Raw genomic sequence first — 14,618 nt, 5'->3', positions numbered from 1 at the left:
ATTGACTTCATTGCTTTAGGGAACTCAATACGCAATAGTTGCATTGTTTATTGGATGCACAATTATAATCATGCAAAGGTATGAAAAAGTAAACGAGGTTGACTACAAATTGTTTTCCATCTCCTCTTCCAAATCTGAGGGCTCTTGTCACATTAAGTTAAGGCGTGACAGTTAAAACAGCGTCACATACTTGCGTGAAAGCTCATTTAAATACAGTTCTTTCTTTCTGTGTCCTAGGTGGAAAATAATTTTACGGGAACGGTTATAGTTCCACAACAAACTGATTTTAGTTCAGGTACTAGTTAGCGATGCACCGATCCAATACCTGGATCAGAATTGGCTCCGATACTGACGTTTTTAACCAGATCAGGTATCGTCTGACGAGCCTGATCCAAATCTGATACCGTGACTTAGAAACGGTCATTACCGTCAAGAATGACATAAACAAAGCTACCATTAACGTAGTCCTTATGACTCGTGCATGTTATTCAAAGACTCTTGAAGACGTGCAATAACCTGCATGCTCAGAGCGCCGCTCTGTTGACACACAAAACACATGATTTTTAGCTCTCAGCGCAATATGTGAGCGCTTCACACAAACTCCATCTCAGATGTAGATGCTTAATAGTTCAGTTAGCTTTTAACATGCATTACGAACGGCACCGGGGGCACATTTCACAAGATGTTGAATGAGAAGCCAGTTAAACTACTGTGAACTAGCCTACAAACACTTAAAATTCTTCTGTAGATGTCTGCCAAAATAAAAGCCAGAGGGTTTTAAAGTTAAGAAATTAAAACTGAAATGTATTACTATTTTAAGATAAAATGCAAATATTTAGTAACAATAATAATAATAGTTATTATATTATTATTATTATTATCATCATCATTATTTTCATCACCACTATTATCATCATTATTACTATTTATAAATTACAATAATATTTAAGTTGAATGGGCTCCAAAAAATTGCTGTGTAATTTCAAAGTTGTTGATATCCTGTTACAACTGTAGTGAACAAAAAAAGAGTCCAGAAGCAAGTTAACAAAAAATGTGTAAAGAAAACTGGCTTCTTCTCTACTTAAGACTTTCTCTGGAATTATTGTTCATATTGCTGCTGCATTTTTCAGTAGACTAGTTAACAATAACCTTTTTTTTTAATAGGCTACACATGTTTTTAAAATGTTTTGTTTGTTTTCTCTATTTGATTATAAATTAATTTGTAGTTAGATGTTTTAGTTTCTTTACTCATAAAAGAGTACTCCCAATCAGTTCCATGCAGTGATAGTCGAAACTAATTAAGAAAAAACAACACTGGTATCGAATCAGCTGACAGAGAGAGTACAGGTATCGGAATCAGATCGGTTGAGAAAAATGGTGACGGTGCATCCTTAGTAGTTCAACAATTGTGTGGAAAAATGTCTTTTGTCGCTGCATGTCGCTGGCGGTGTGAACAGGGTTATAGTTGCAGCACTTTGACACAGAGTGGAAACAGCACTATAAAGTCTTATGAAGAGGTTTGATTGTAACTCAGTGGGTTTCGGTGGGTGTTAGATGTGTGGGACTGTTGCATTCTTGGTACCGGGTCAAGGTCACTGACCTGAGAGCAGGATTCTTGCCGGGCCTACACAGCACCATAAAACAGACTATTTATACCACAGCTTCATCACAACTCACTCTAGATCTTCATTGTTTAGGGGTTGTTTTTGACAGCTGAATGCAGCCAAAAGTGACTTTCTCAAACATGTTTTTGTCGTTTGTGTTCTCACAGTACGCGTTCTTGTGTTCCGTCTGCACTATTTTTAATTGTCGCTTTATGCTCTATGTTTGGAGCGTCTCAGTGGTATTTAGTGTCATAAACGCTGCATTTTCAGGACATTGTGTCAAGTTAAAAGTAGTGGAAACTTTGAAAATCGAATCTCTAAATTCCTGTAGTCTTCCTCCTCAGTGAGCGGTTCTCATTCTGTGGCTGCGCTGCTTGTGATTTTTGTTGAGGTGTGCTGCCACCTATTGACGCGGCTCATAAAAACAGATGTACTTCAAGCTTGAATTGCTCGTGTGGTATGAAAATCCTACCTTTTATTACAGAATTTACATACGTGTCAGGGGGCATGATTAATTGCATACATTTTTTAACACGTTATTTTTTATAGAATTAATCACACTAAATGAATGGGTTAAATCAATAGCCCTATGTAAAACACTTTTAAAACATAAAATATGTTCATGTACGTTTGTTTGCTTTTATGTGAAAGCTGAAGAGTCACTAACAAGTCATTGTAAGAAACGTGTGGTATTACTTGAGTGCGACAATGAACAAGGAGGAAATATAGACATTCTTTTGAATTCGTTGAGCGTAAAAATACAAACTTAAAAGTAATGAAATTAATTTGATTACTTTTTCCAAGAGGTAATTAGCAGTGTAATCTAATTTCAGAAAAGTAATTCATAATTTGTAGTGGATTTCTTTTTTTTGAGTAACTTACCCAACACTTGGTGTGTTTTCCACTAAGAGTGTTGTGCTTTTTGAGCGTCTCGCTCCATGAGCATTGTTTTTAAGATGGCGGACACTAACACACTTGATGTCATTATGCTGTCTGCCTTTGTTCTGAACACAGTTTATCACTCCACAACTCTGTTAATCTCAGTCACAACACACACAGGGCTGTGCATTAATAGAAGTCCTTGTTAAGTTCAAACACACACACGCGTTGTTCCTGAAATGCATCTGGTTTGGTCAATTATGCCACAACAGGCCTTTTTAAACCCATAAAGTAATGCTAATTAATGTCATTATTTCTAGAAATGTAATGTCAAAACTCATTACAGGATGTGGATATTATTAGAACAGGGTGTTCTAATGCAACAGGAATTTAAGCTTGTTTTAATATTTTATCAAGTGTTGTTTATTTAATTTTTCAATAAGTTTTCCTTTTAAGTTGAGATCTGAGATGGAAGGACCATTACTACAAACATGACTCATTAGGGTTGTACAGTTGTTTTAAAGTATTATTTGCTGGTATTTTGTGATATTTCAGTCTGTTCCTTTAAAATGTTGGGTTACTCAATTCCTGTGGTGACAAGCTACAACAGAACCCAAGCCTGTACAGCTCTGTGGAAATATCACGTTGATCATATGTGCTGATGAGAATCAATGCTCATATTTAAGAGCATAGTTTCTTTGCCATCAGTGTTAGGCTAACCATTTAATCTCAGATGGCACGTCCACAGACCATCATGATGCATGTTATTTTACACACAAAAATGACAAGTGCTTTCTCAAAATGTCAAGCTACAATCTTATTGGCTGGTTTTATGCAGTTTCTGAGAGTCAGGGTGCACTGGTACATCAGTCCAGCTTGTTTTAGTACAGTTAGTGTTACAATAGTAAATATATGTTAATTCTCTAAGGGTGCTGATGTTTGATAAGTCTTGTTTATATCTGTGTTCCTGTTCATCTTGTCAGCAGCCTACTGTTTTGAATGTCGGGCCGTTTAATGTGGTTTTAAACTACTTTGCTCACCGAGAGGTTTGAATCTGAGAATTCTGTGCTGAATTAAAAAGTTTTCTGTGACTTTACTGGTTCTCGCAGGCAGCACTGTAATGATCAGTAGTGTGCGTCGAGAACTTGAGTAAACGCAACTTTTCCGTACTCGCGCTGTGCTTCTCACTACTTCTTGCAGTGCTGTAATTATATACGCTCTGTGAGTGAACTCACCTGTTCAGTGATTGCGCTGCTCTGTCCACTAGGACGTGCTGATAATTGGTCCGGGTAGCAGATAGCACTGTTCCGTTCCGCATTTGATGCGTTTGCCGTTTGATATTGCTTAACAGAAAACGGCAGCGCATAAAAAGTGAGAGAGAAAGAGGGAGAGTTGGCCAACATTGTAGTCCCATTGGTGTGACCTGTAACAAAACGTAGTCACACCGGTGGGAAAAATGGTCGCAAAATGCGACCATTTAGTCACAGATTGGATCCGTGCTTTCAGGTCACGTTCACATAGTCAGTGTTTGGGATTGACAACTGCATTTACTTACACGTGTGAGTCTCGGAATGTCCTGTTCATGCAACAGCTACAGTAGCGGCTACATGAAGTCAAGCCTGTATTCTATTCTCACAACAGTGCCCGCACACTTTTTTGTTGCCTGGTTCCGGAAGTATTTTCGCCATTCCTTTTTTCCATAGGGATTTCATAAAATCCTTTGTAAAAGAGTTCTTAACCAGGAACCAAACCATCCAGCTCCAAAGTGTATCACAACATTACAAACTTGGATTTGAAGCAAAAAAAAGTGTAACACTTTACAGTAAGGTCCCTTTCGTTATCATTAGTTAATGCATTAGTTATTACGAACTAACAATGAACAGTATATTTATACAGCATTTAATAATCTTTGTTAATGTTAGTTAATAAAAATACAATTGTTCATTGTTAGTTTATAGTGCATTAACTAATGTTGACATACAATTTTTGATTTGAAATAATTATTAGTATATGTACAAATTAACATAATAAATGCTATAAAATTATTGTTTATTGATAGTTCATGTTAACTAATGTTGTTTACTAATGTTAACAAATGGAACCTTATTGTAAAGTGTTATCCAAAAAGTATTTGAAAATCAGACAAAAAGTCAAAGGAACAAGACTGTGTGCTTAACGCCTTACATGAGGGAATGCACTGTAATCCCATGAAGCATTGCCGATGAAGTAATTGAATTAAATACAATGGAAAAATATAACTTAAGTTGTTGATTATAGGTATAGAAACAATATATTTAAATTTTATTGCAAAATATTCTGATTTGCAAATATGTTGTATATAGATATGTATATGAGAGTGTAGGGAGACAGAATGTATTGCATCATGGGAGTTGACAGTCGCTGCAGAGCTCTTTCGGCACACTTTGTTGGTCGCAATTCTCTGATTGGTGGATCTTTCTCTTCAGAATTTATGGCCAATGTAGGTCTTCACCAGGGATTGCGCTATTGAACACAATTTAAAATAATATGTTGAAATAATGTGGTGTGATGTCTTCAGTAGAGGTACATACCATTGATTGCAACCTCAGAACTCATGGTAGGTCTGTTTTTAAAGGTTTATGTGATCATTACAAATCAATTCGCCTATGGAGAAAATTATTGGGATCTTTAATACTGGAATCAGACTGTTGCGCTGTATAGCCTGAGTTACACCTGTAACCGTAGTGATGGGGACTCAAGTAAATATGAAAGAGGGTTACTTCCATAAAACAGGAAAATTCTATTACAGTTGACGCAACATTATTTAAAAAACGAGTCCGATTGAGGTGCGAGTTCATGTGTCAAATCTTAATTAACCAACAGTGACTTTGAAGTGTAGAGTGCCAACACACACACACAAACACACAGACACACATTTATCAGCTAGGATCTGGCTGCTGGAATGCTTCCAGGTCTCCTCCCCAGATAGAGGACGATGCTGTATACACACACACACACACACACACACACACACACACACACACACACACACACACACACACACACACACATACTTCACCCTCCTCAGGAATGTGTGTGTCCATTCCATGTGTGGCTGTACAGCGTATAAACACTGCCCAACTGTGACCTCCACACTGACATTCAAATTCAGTGATTTGTGACAAAAGTTATAAACGCTCATATCATGGAAAACTGGATTTTGCAGGTTTTTTTTTATTTTTTATAAAAGAGTTTTCATTAGGGCTGGGTATCGGCACAGATGCCCCAATTCAATTCAATTTCGATTCACAAGATCTCAATTCGATTCGATTCTCGATTCGATTAAAATCTATTCATTAGACATTGAAAATTCAGTGCTACTAATTGGAGAGATGTTTCTAAAGCTGTACATGGAATAACAATTTAAAAATAAATAAGAGTTCAGTGTTTCCTACAGGATTCTGAGCAGCAGGGGGAGACCTGTAGAACACCCCCTCAAATGTTTTATACAGTTGTGTTCAAAAGTTTGCATACCCTTGGAGAATTGGTAATATATGTACCAGTTTTAAAGAAAACATGAGTGAGCAGGCAAAACACATTTCTTTTATTTCTTACGGGATTCATATTCAACTGTAGGTTATAACAGAATGGCACAATCATAAAACAAAACATGGCAACAAAGAAAAAAATGAAATGACCCCTGTTCAAAAGTCTGCATACCCTTAGTTCTTAATACTGTGTATTGCCCCCTTTAGCATCAATGACAGCGTGCAGTCTTTTGTAATAGTTTCTATGAGGACCCAAATTCTTGCAGGTGGTATAGCTGCCCATTTGTCTTGGCAAAATGCCTCCAGGTCACGCAGAGTCTTTGGTCGTCTTGCATGAACCGTACGTTTGAGATCTCCCCAGAGTGGCTTGATGATATTAAGGTCACTGTTTGGATAAACATTTGAAACTGCAGTGACCCCCTTGAAACCAGTCTCCCCGTGTAAACACACTTATACAAAACATTCAGGAACAGCTCTCAATGCATTACAACGCAGTCAAATGCATAACACAACAAATTTCAATATAACAATAACAACATTTCAACACGTAATGTATGCAGTTACATCGGTGACTGTGAAGTTAAGAAATTATAATAAACATCAGAAATGACAGTAGCTCGTCTACATTTCTGTGAACATGAATAAATAATGCTAGGCTTGGAGACCGATTTGGTAAGATGTACAATTTAAAGTTGGATATACGACTGCAGGGTAAATAATGTAATAGAAATCCACTGCAAGACAACAACCAGCATGTTATAAAGTTGAAATGTCTGTTAACGCCTTACTTCTGATTGCACATACACTATATTGCCAAAAGTATTCGCTCACCCATCCAAATAATTGAATTCAGGTGTTCCAATCACTTCCATGGCCACAGGTGTATAAAATGAAGCACCTAGGCATGCAGACTGCTTCTACAAACATTTGTGAAAGAATGGGCTGCTTTCAGGAGCTCAGTGAATTCCAGCGTGGTACTGTGATAGGATGCCACCTGTGCAACAAGTCCAGTCGTGAAATTTCCTCACTACTAAATATTCCACAGTCAACTGTCAGTGGTATTATAACAAAGTGGAAGCGACTGGGCATGACAGCAACTCCGCCACGAAGTGGTAGGCCAAGTAAAATGACAGAGCGGGGTCAGCGGATGCTGAGGCGCATAGTGCGCAAAGGTCGCCAACTTTCTGCAGAGTCAATCGCTACAGACCTCCAAAGTTCATGTGGCCTTCAGATTAGCTCAAGAACAGTGCGTAGAGAGCTTCATGGAATGGGTTTCCATGGCCGAGCAGCTGCATCCAAGCCATACATCACCAAGTGCAATGCAAAGCGTCGGATGCAGTGGTGTAAAGCACGCCGCCACTGGACTCTAGAGCAGTGGAGACACGTTCTCTGGAGTGACGAATCACGCTTCTCCATCTGGCAATCTGATGGACGAGTCTGGGTTTGGCGGTTGCCAGGAGAACGGTTCTTGTCTGACTGCATTGTGCCAACTGTGAAGTTTGGTGGAGGGGGGATTATGGTGTAGGGTTGTTTTTCAGGAGCTGGGCTTGGCCCCTTAGTTCCAGTGAAAGGAACTCTGAATGCTTCAGCATACCAAGAGATTTTGGACAATTCCATGCTCCCAACTTTGTGGGAACAGTTTGGGGATGGCCCCTTCCTGTTCCAACATGACTGCGCACCAGTGCACAAAGCAAGGTCCATAAATACATGGATGAGCGAGTTTGGTGTGGAAGAACTTGACCGGCCTGCACAGAGTCCTGACCTCAACCCGATAGAGTACCTTTGGGATGAATTAGAGCAAAGACTGCGAGCCAGGCCTTCTCGTCCAACATCAGTGTCTGACCTCACAAATGCGCTTCTGGAAGAATGGTCAAAAATTCCCATAAACACACTCCTAAACCTTGTGGAAAGTCTTCCCAGAAGAGTTGAAGCTGTTATAGCTGCAAAGGGTGGGCCGACATCATATTAAACCCTATGGATTAAGAATGGGATGTCACTTAAGTTCATATGCGTCTAAAGGCAGATGAGCGAATACTTTTGGCAATATAGTGTATATGCTACTTTAGTCACTTTTGGGTAAAAAGGTTCAATTCGTAAACATTGGTTAATGTATTTGGTGTAATGAAATGATTCTTCAGCTTTAAAAAACATTTTACAGCATTAAAGTTAATGTTTCATTTAAATATTCTATTGCTTATTGTTAATTACTGTTTAGTACTACTGTATAGTAAAATGTAATATACAATAAAGTATTAATAAATAATAGTTATACTACTACTACTAATATATCAATAGTAAATACATTAGAAGCAATAGTGCTCTTGCACTGACTAAAACTGTTCATCAGTGCTTTCATTAATACCGTGTTGCTTTGCTGTGCAGCATTCTATTTGACAAAAAACAAAAAAAGAACTCCAATGATGTGTTTTGGAATGTGCTGTGAGAATAATGCAATGGTATGTTGAAAAGGAATTGTTTTGTTTTCATTTGATTTAAGTTCTATTAATTCATTTTATAAGACATTTTTTAGAATAAAATATTAAACTTTTAAAAAAACATGGAATCTGGGAAAATTTCAAATGGATTTCATGGTGCCCTAAGTAATTTCTGTGTTGTCTGCATGTCTACGCATTTATATCCCCATATTTCAGAACTGTTATGTGTTCTGGTTCATGTTGTTGTTGCTCCAGTTACCAGCATTCTTCTGCTTTTCCAAGGTGTTTTTCTGTAACTCTCTCAGGGCTGTGAATAGACAAGAATAGACAAACAACTTGTAATTTACCAGTTTTAACTTCTTGTGTATATTTTGTTATATTTCTTTAAAACAGTGTTGTTGTGTTGTGGAATACAGACAGAAAAACACAGCATTTTTTATTATCGTGTTTCAAAGTGTGTCCTGGCAGAATTTGGCTGTTATTTAAAATAAATGCTGACTAAAAGTAAGAAAGGCACTTCTTGTTCTTTGTTCCTTATTTCTGATTAAAGCACAGAATGAAATCCGGCTGTAAGAGGGAAGTTCAGCTTGTCTTTGGTTCAAACTCTCCCCCTTCAATGAGAACGTGAACACCACTGATTCAGACCCACTGAAACCAAACTGAACATACAACATACAGTATTTACTACAACATCTCTGCTATAGATACAGTTGGCATTGTGTTGAACACTGGGGGCAGGGACGGACTGGGATTTTACATAGAAATATCCTATAAATATATCTTTACTGCTAAATAAAGTACTTAATAAGAAAAAGTAATGAAACTGCTTATGATTGTAGATTTAGTTGTTGTTATATCACATATTACTGCATATATTGTGCTTAACATTTATTTAATCCCCATCATTATTGAATGTGTTGTTTTGTTTAGAGTTATCTTGTATGCCTACTATTTTAACCTTACCAAAGTGTAAGCCTTATTGCATTGTCCACTGAGGCTGTAAATTGTAATATAAATATAATTTCATTGAAATTGCATCAGCCATATCACAGGTTTCACCTCTTAAATTTGGGCTATTTAATATGTACAATCATTTCAAAATATCATGAATGTGTGGATAAAACTTTAAAAATCATATTAAAATATATACATAAAAAATATGAAATATATGCAAAACAAGTGTTGATGATGATAAACAAAGCAGTTATAATGTTTTAGATACCAATCGAATAACAAACCATTCAAGTGTAAATTGTAAACATGAACTTCTGTCCTGAGATCACTGAACTACATTGTTCTGCAGCTCAACAGCTTGCAGCCGCAGTGCTCGTCTTTTGGCTTCTATTTTTGTCAGTTGGAAGGCAATAAAAATCAGTTCCGGGTGCAAAAAAAAAAAAAAAAGACAAAATAGCTTTTCGTCATGTTTTTCATTGATAAAATTGCCGTTTTTCTCATAGAAATGAAAGAGTAACTTTGGTACATAGCTTGGTAACATGGTTTTGCTTCCCCCACAATTGGGCGGGGCCTCCTTGCCGACTCTATCTATTATTTCTCTCTCTCATAGATTATAGAGAACAACAAAATACAGCACCTTGTTTTGACCACAGCTTCAAGCGGCTTTACAGAGCTATAAATAAAAAAAAATAAGGAAGAAAAAAGGACAAATAAAAGTATATACATTTACATATAATTGTTTAAAAACCATTTTAATTAATTAGTGTGTGTGTGTGTGTACAGTATTGGGTAGATTACTTCTGAAATATGTAGTCCAGTACTGATTACAAATTACACAACTAAAATTGTAATCAGTAACATTCTTACCTACACTTTTTAGGTAATCTGTTCTGATTACTTTTGGATTACTCATTGCATGTTTCGTAATCATTAATTTTTATGATCTAATCTAATTAATTTAATGATCTAATCATTGATTTTAAATGAATAGTATAATACAATTAAAATATTAAATAATTAAATGATAGTAACACTCCTTTCATTAAACATTAGTTTAATCATAAATATTAGAAATCAAACAGCAGCTTGCTATTTATTAGTTGTAGAGTAAAACAAAAGGTACTTAAGGGGTCACTGTTACCCAAGACTGAAGACAATGATAACATGCATGTATTTGTATTTTTAAGATAACTATTATTTAGCCAATTAAGAATAGGGATTAGACAATTTGTATTAATCTGACTTTGTAATCAATAGTGAAAATCTCTAGGTAAGATGCAGAGATATACAATTTGTACCTTCTCATAATTAGGTGTGACCTTGACCTATAGACCTTATTCAGAGTACTGCCATATTTTATTTTATGGGAATGAAAGCGAGGCTGTGAGGGAGGGTTAACCCTAACAGATGGGCTGAACTGTTGTTTAAATTAGTGTTGATCATTCAACTGATAAAGAATTTAAATAACATCTTTCCAAAACAATTTCAGTACATTAAAAACTCTAGTTGTGAAAATTAGGTGTGATGTAGGACCTTTATCCAGCTTTATACAGTGCATGCCATTGAATAGACTTTACTACTTTCCCTCAAAATTAAATATGGTGATACTCTGAATAAAGTTTTTGACAGGTGCTTTATCTGCCATCCCGAAGTATGGACTGAAGTGCATTTGCATTGTGCAAAAGAACGAACCTGCATGTGACCGACACCTCTGAAAGGTTTATCTGCAAAAGTGCATTCACATTTATTTTCGATGCAGCACACAAATGCAAAGAGCGTAGCATATTATTTGTGCATTAATTTTAATTTAAAACAGAAACTAAGTGCCCTGTGTGTATTTGTGGCATATACTGTGAACTTTCAATGCAGTGTATTGTTTCCAGTAAATGAACACATGGCTAGATGATACATATACAAATATTTTATAATGCATTTAAAATTTTCATACAAATATAGATATTTATAGCCTAAGTGCTGCTTTAGACTGAACATGGTGTTTTTTTTTCCAATGGATAAAACATTTTTCAGGCAAATATTGCATTGAACTGTTTTCTCATTGCATTGAAAATGTTTCCCCTGTGTCTCTTTCAAAGTCAAATAATTTTTATATGTGGTCAAATAAGGAATGGGACTGCACTGTCTTGTACAGTATATTTGTACTGCTACCTGGCTAGGTCTGTCACATGTATTTCAGGCTTTGGCTCAGACCTCTCTTTTTTTTGTGTGTGAGCATAATTAGTAAATTGCACACTAATTATTGCCATTGGCTGATTTGTAATGTAATCTATAAAAAGTAACTGTAATCTCATTACTCGCATTTTAAAATGTAACAATCTAATACCACGTACTTGATGTTTGTAAGCTGAGTAGGTTATCCCAATTACATGTAATCTGGTACTTCAGTCCACTACTACATGTGTTCAGATGCTCAAGAGTGTTTACGGAGTCACGTGGCACCATGCACGGTTCGGACATGTGAACGGCGAGCTCTGCTCACTTTGCTAGTTTTAATACTTTTTGTGTCATAAACTGGTGAGATTCGATACACCCTGATTCTTAAATGTTCTAGGAAGACAATATGTCAAAGAATTCAAAATCCTCGGACTCTGGAGACATTAAAAGACACTTACGTGCTCAAGCTGAAGCCCCTGAGCTGCAGGCAACAAGCCTGGGAGCCGATTTGGCCGGTTAAGTAAGGAAATTCGGCGAAAATTTATGAACGTGTCGGCAATGCAGACGAAGGTCATTGCAGACTTGGAGGATCTTGCTGTAATATGTCGATCGATCACTGCCATGGAGACTAAATTCACTGAGATGGTTACAAGAGTAGGGGATATCGAGAAACGGATCGATTATCTGGAGTCATCGGAGAGGGAATTAGCTGCAAATTCGCTAGCAACAAAGGTGGATTTGGAGCACATCTGAGAGAAGCTGGAAGATTTGGAGAACCATAACCGGCAGAATAACATCTGAATTGTTGGAATTCGTGAGGATGAAGAAGGTCGGGATATGGTGAAATTCCTGGACGGGCTCTTCCCGAGTCTGCTCGACATAACAGGCCATAAGCTGGAAATCGAGTGAGCTCACAGGGTTCCGGCTCGGCGATCCGCTGAGGAAGACAGGTCCCGATCAATTCTGGCCAAATTTCTGAGATCATCCAATAAAGATCTCGTGTTACGCGAGGTGAGAAAAGGAAGGCTTTCTTGGAAGAACCACTTCATTTTCTTGTTCCCAGACTTTGCGAATTCGACGAGAGAAACGTGATTGATTCAAGGAATGCACATTGACGCTTCACAGGATGTGTAAAAATCTTGGTCTTACAGATATTTGGAGACCCTGGAACACATCTGGTAGGAACTATAAATTTGTTTAATCAATCCATAAGATTTATTTTAGAATAGATTTTTTATTTTTTATATCTAAGTCCCTCATTTCATCTGTTGTTGATTGCTCAATTGGAAACATCTTAGTCTCAGATCACGCCCTGGTGAGTTTAGAGATGTTGCCACATACGGAGAAAAATAAATCATATAGTTGCTGCTTTAATGTATCCCTTTTGCAAAATCCTCAATTCCAACAAATGTTAAAGGATGAAATCAGTGCTTATATGGAGACCAACTGGTCCTCAGTATCCTCTGTGGGTGTGGCTTGGGAGGCACTTTAGGCGGTTCTTAGGTGTCGGATCATACAGTATGCCTCATTCACCAAAAATCCAAAGTATGAGAACTTGTGGAGTTGGAAGGGAATATTAAAAGTGCAGAGGCAGAGCTGAAGCGCCGAATGTCGTCTGATGGCCTCAGAGAATTGACCTGATTGAAATACAGATATAATACTATTTTGTCACAGAAGGTGGAGTTTTGGCTATTCAGGGCAAGACAGTCTTACTTTGAGTCAGGGGACAAAGCAGGGAAGCATTTGGCTAGATATATAAAACAGAGAGAGTCTTTTTCTACCATTCCCTCAGTGAAATCTGCTGGTGGTAAAATATTTACCTCGGCTATTGATATTAAAAATGCTTTTAAAGAATTCTATCTTGATCTCTATAGTTCCACGTCTTCGTCTACTGATGAAGATATTAGAAACTTTGTGGAACCATTAGAACTCCCTAAACTGACGACGGAGCAAAAAAATTCTCTTGATTCTGAGATAAACTTGGAGGAGCTTGGCGAGGGAATTAAGGCTTTGCCTACAGGCAAGGCTCCAGGGCCAGACGGCTTTGCCGCTGAATTATTTAGATCTTATGCTACAGAACTGGCTCCACATTTGTTAGAAGTTGATACGGAATCATTAAAGAATGGAAAGCTTCCGCCAACCATGACATAAGCCCGGACACTCAAGCTTTGTAACCAAGTGAATGTAAGAGTTACCGTCCAATTTCCCTGATCCAGCTAGACGTAAAAATATTGTCCAAAATTCTGGCTAACCGATTAAGTAAAGTTATGACATCTCTTATACATATAGATTGTGTGTGTTTTATTTGTGGCCGCAGCTCTTCTGATAACATTTAAGGATTATGTTTTTAAGAATTTGGAAATGTACGGGTTTGGGAATACTTTTATTGGATGGATTAAGTTACTTTATAGACACCCGGTAGCCGCTGTACAAACAAATGGATTAATTTCAGATTATTTTACTCTGGATAGGGGCACCTGGCAGGGTTGCCCTCTTTCCCCATTATTTTTCTGTCTTGCCCTGGAAACATTAGCAGCCATGATAAGAAAGGAGGATGAGTTTCCAGGGGTGGTTGGCGGGAGGTCTGGCGCATAAGCTTTTGCTTTACGCAGATGATATTTTATTATTCATCTCCGACCCCACTAGATCTATGACTTGCCTCCACAGAATTATTAATTCCTTTTCTAAGTTCTCAGGATACAGAGTCAATTGGTCTAAATCTGAAGCTTTGGCTCTGACAGCGTACTGCCCAGTGATGGCTTTTCAGCTGGGCACAAACAGGGCATTAAGCACTTGGGCATTTTATTCCCAGCAAATTTGTGTGATTTTGACACCTTTATAAAGAGATTTTCATGTGATGTGGGCAGGTGGGCTTCATTACATTTATCTATGATTGAGGAAGTTAATGTTATTAAAATGATTTGTATTGGGGCAAATCATTGGGGCAGTTATTTAGTGTTTTTGGGGGACTCTCTGGGAGGGGCTGTGGAGAGAGAGGTATAGTTTTGGATGTGTATGATTTTATATATATATAATATATATATTTT

The 14,618-nt window shown here is 37.4% G+C and overlaps 1 protein-coding gene across 2 annotated transcripts in view; it reads left to right on the top strand.

Annotated features, from left to right (window-relative positions):
• Positions 1-14,618, top strand: part of tln1 (talin 1) — a 197,848-nt gene that overhangs the window by 43,014 nt on the left and 140,216 nt on the right. The window lies entirely within an intron of this gene.

Source organism: Myxocyprinus asiaticus, chromosome 42, assembly GCF_019703515.2.
Source record: "Myxocyprinus asiaticus isolate MX2 ecotype Aquarium Trade chromosome 42, UBuf_Myxa_2, whole genome shotgun sequence".
Taxonomy (NCBI): Eukaryota; Metazoa; Chordata; class Actinopteri; order Cypriniformes; family Catostomidae; genus Myxocyprinus; species Myxocyprinus asiaticus.
The sequence above is the reverse complement of the archived record's forward strand: the minus strand, read 5'-3'. Positions and strand labels throughout refer to the sequence as shown.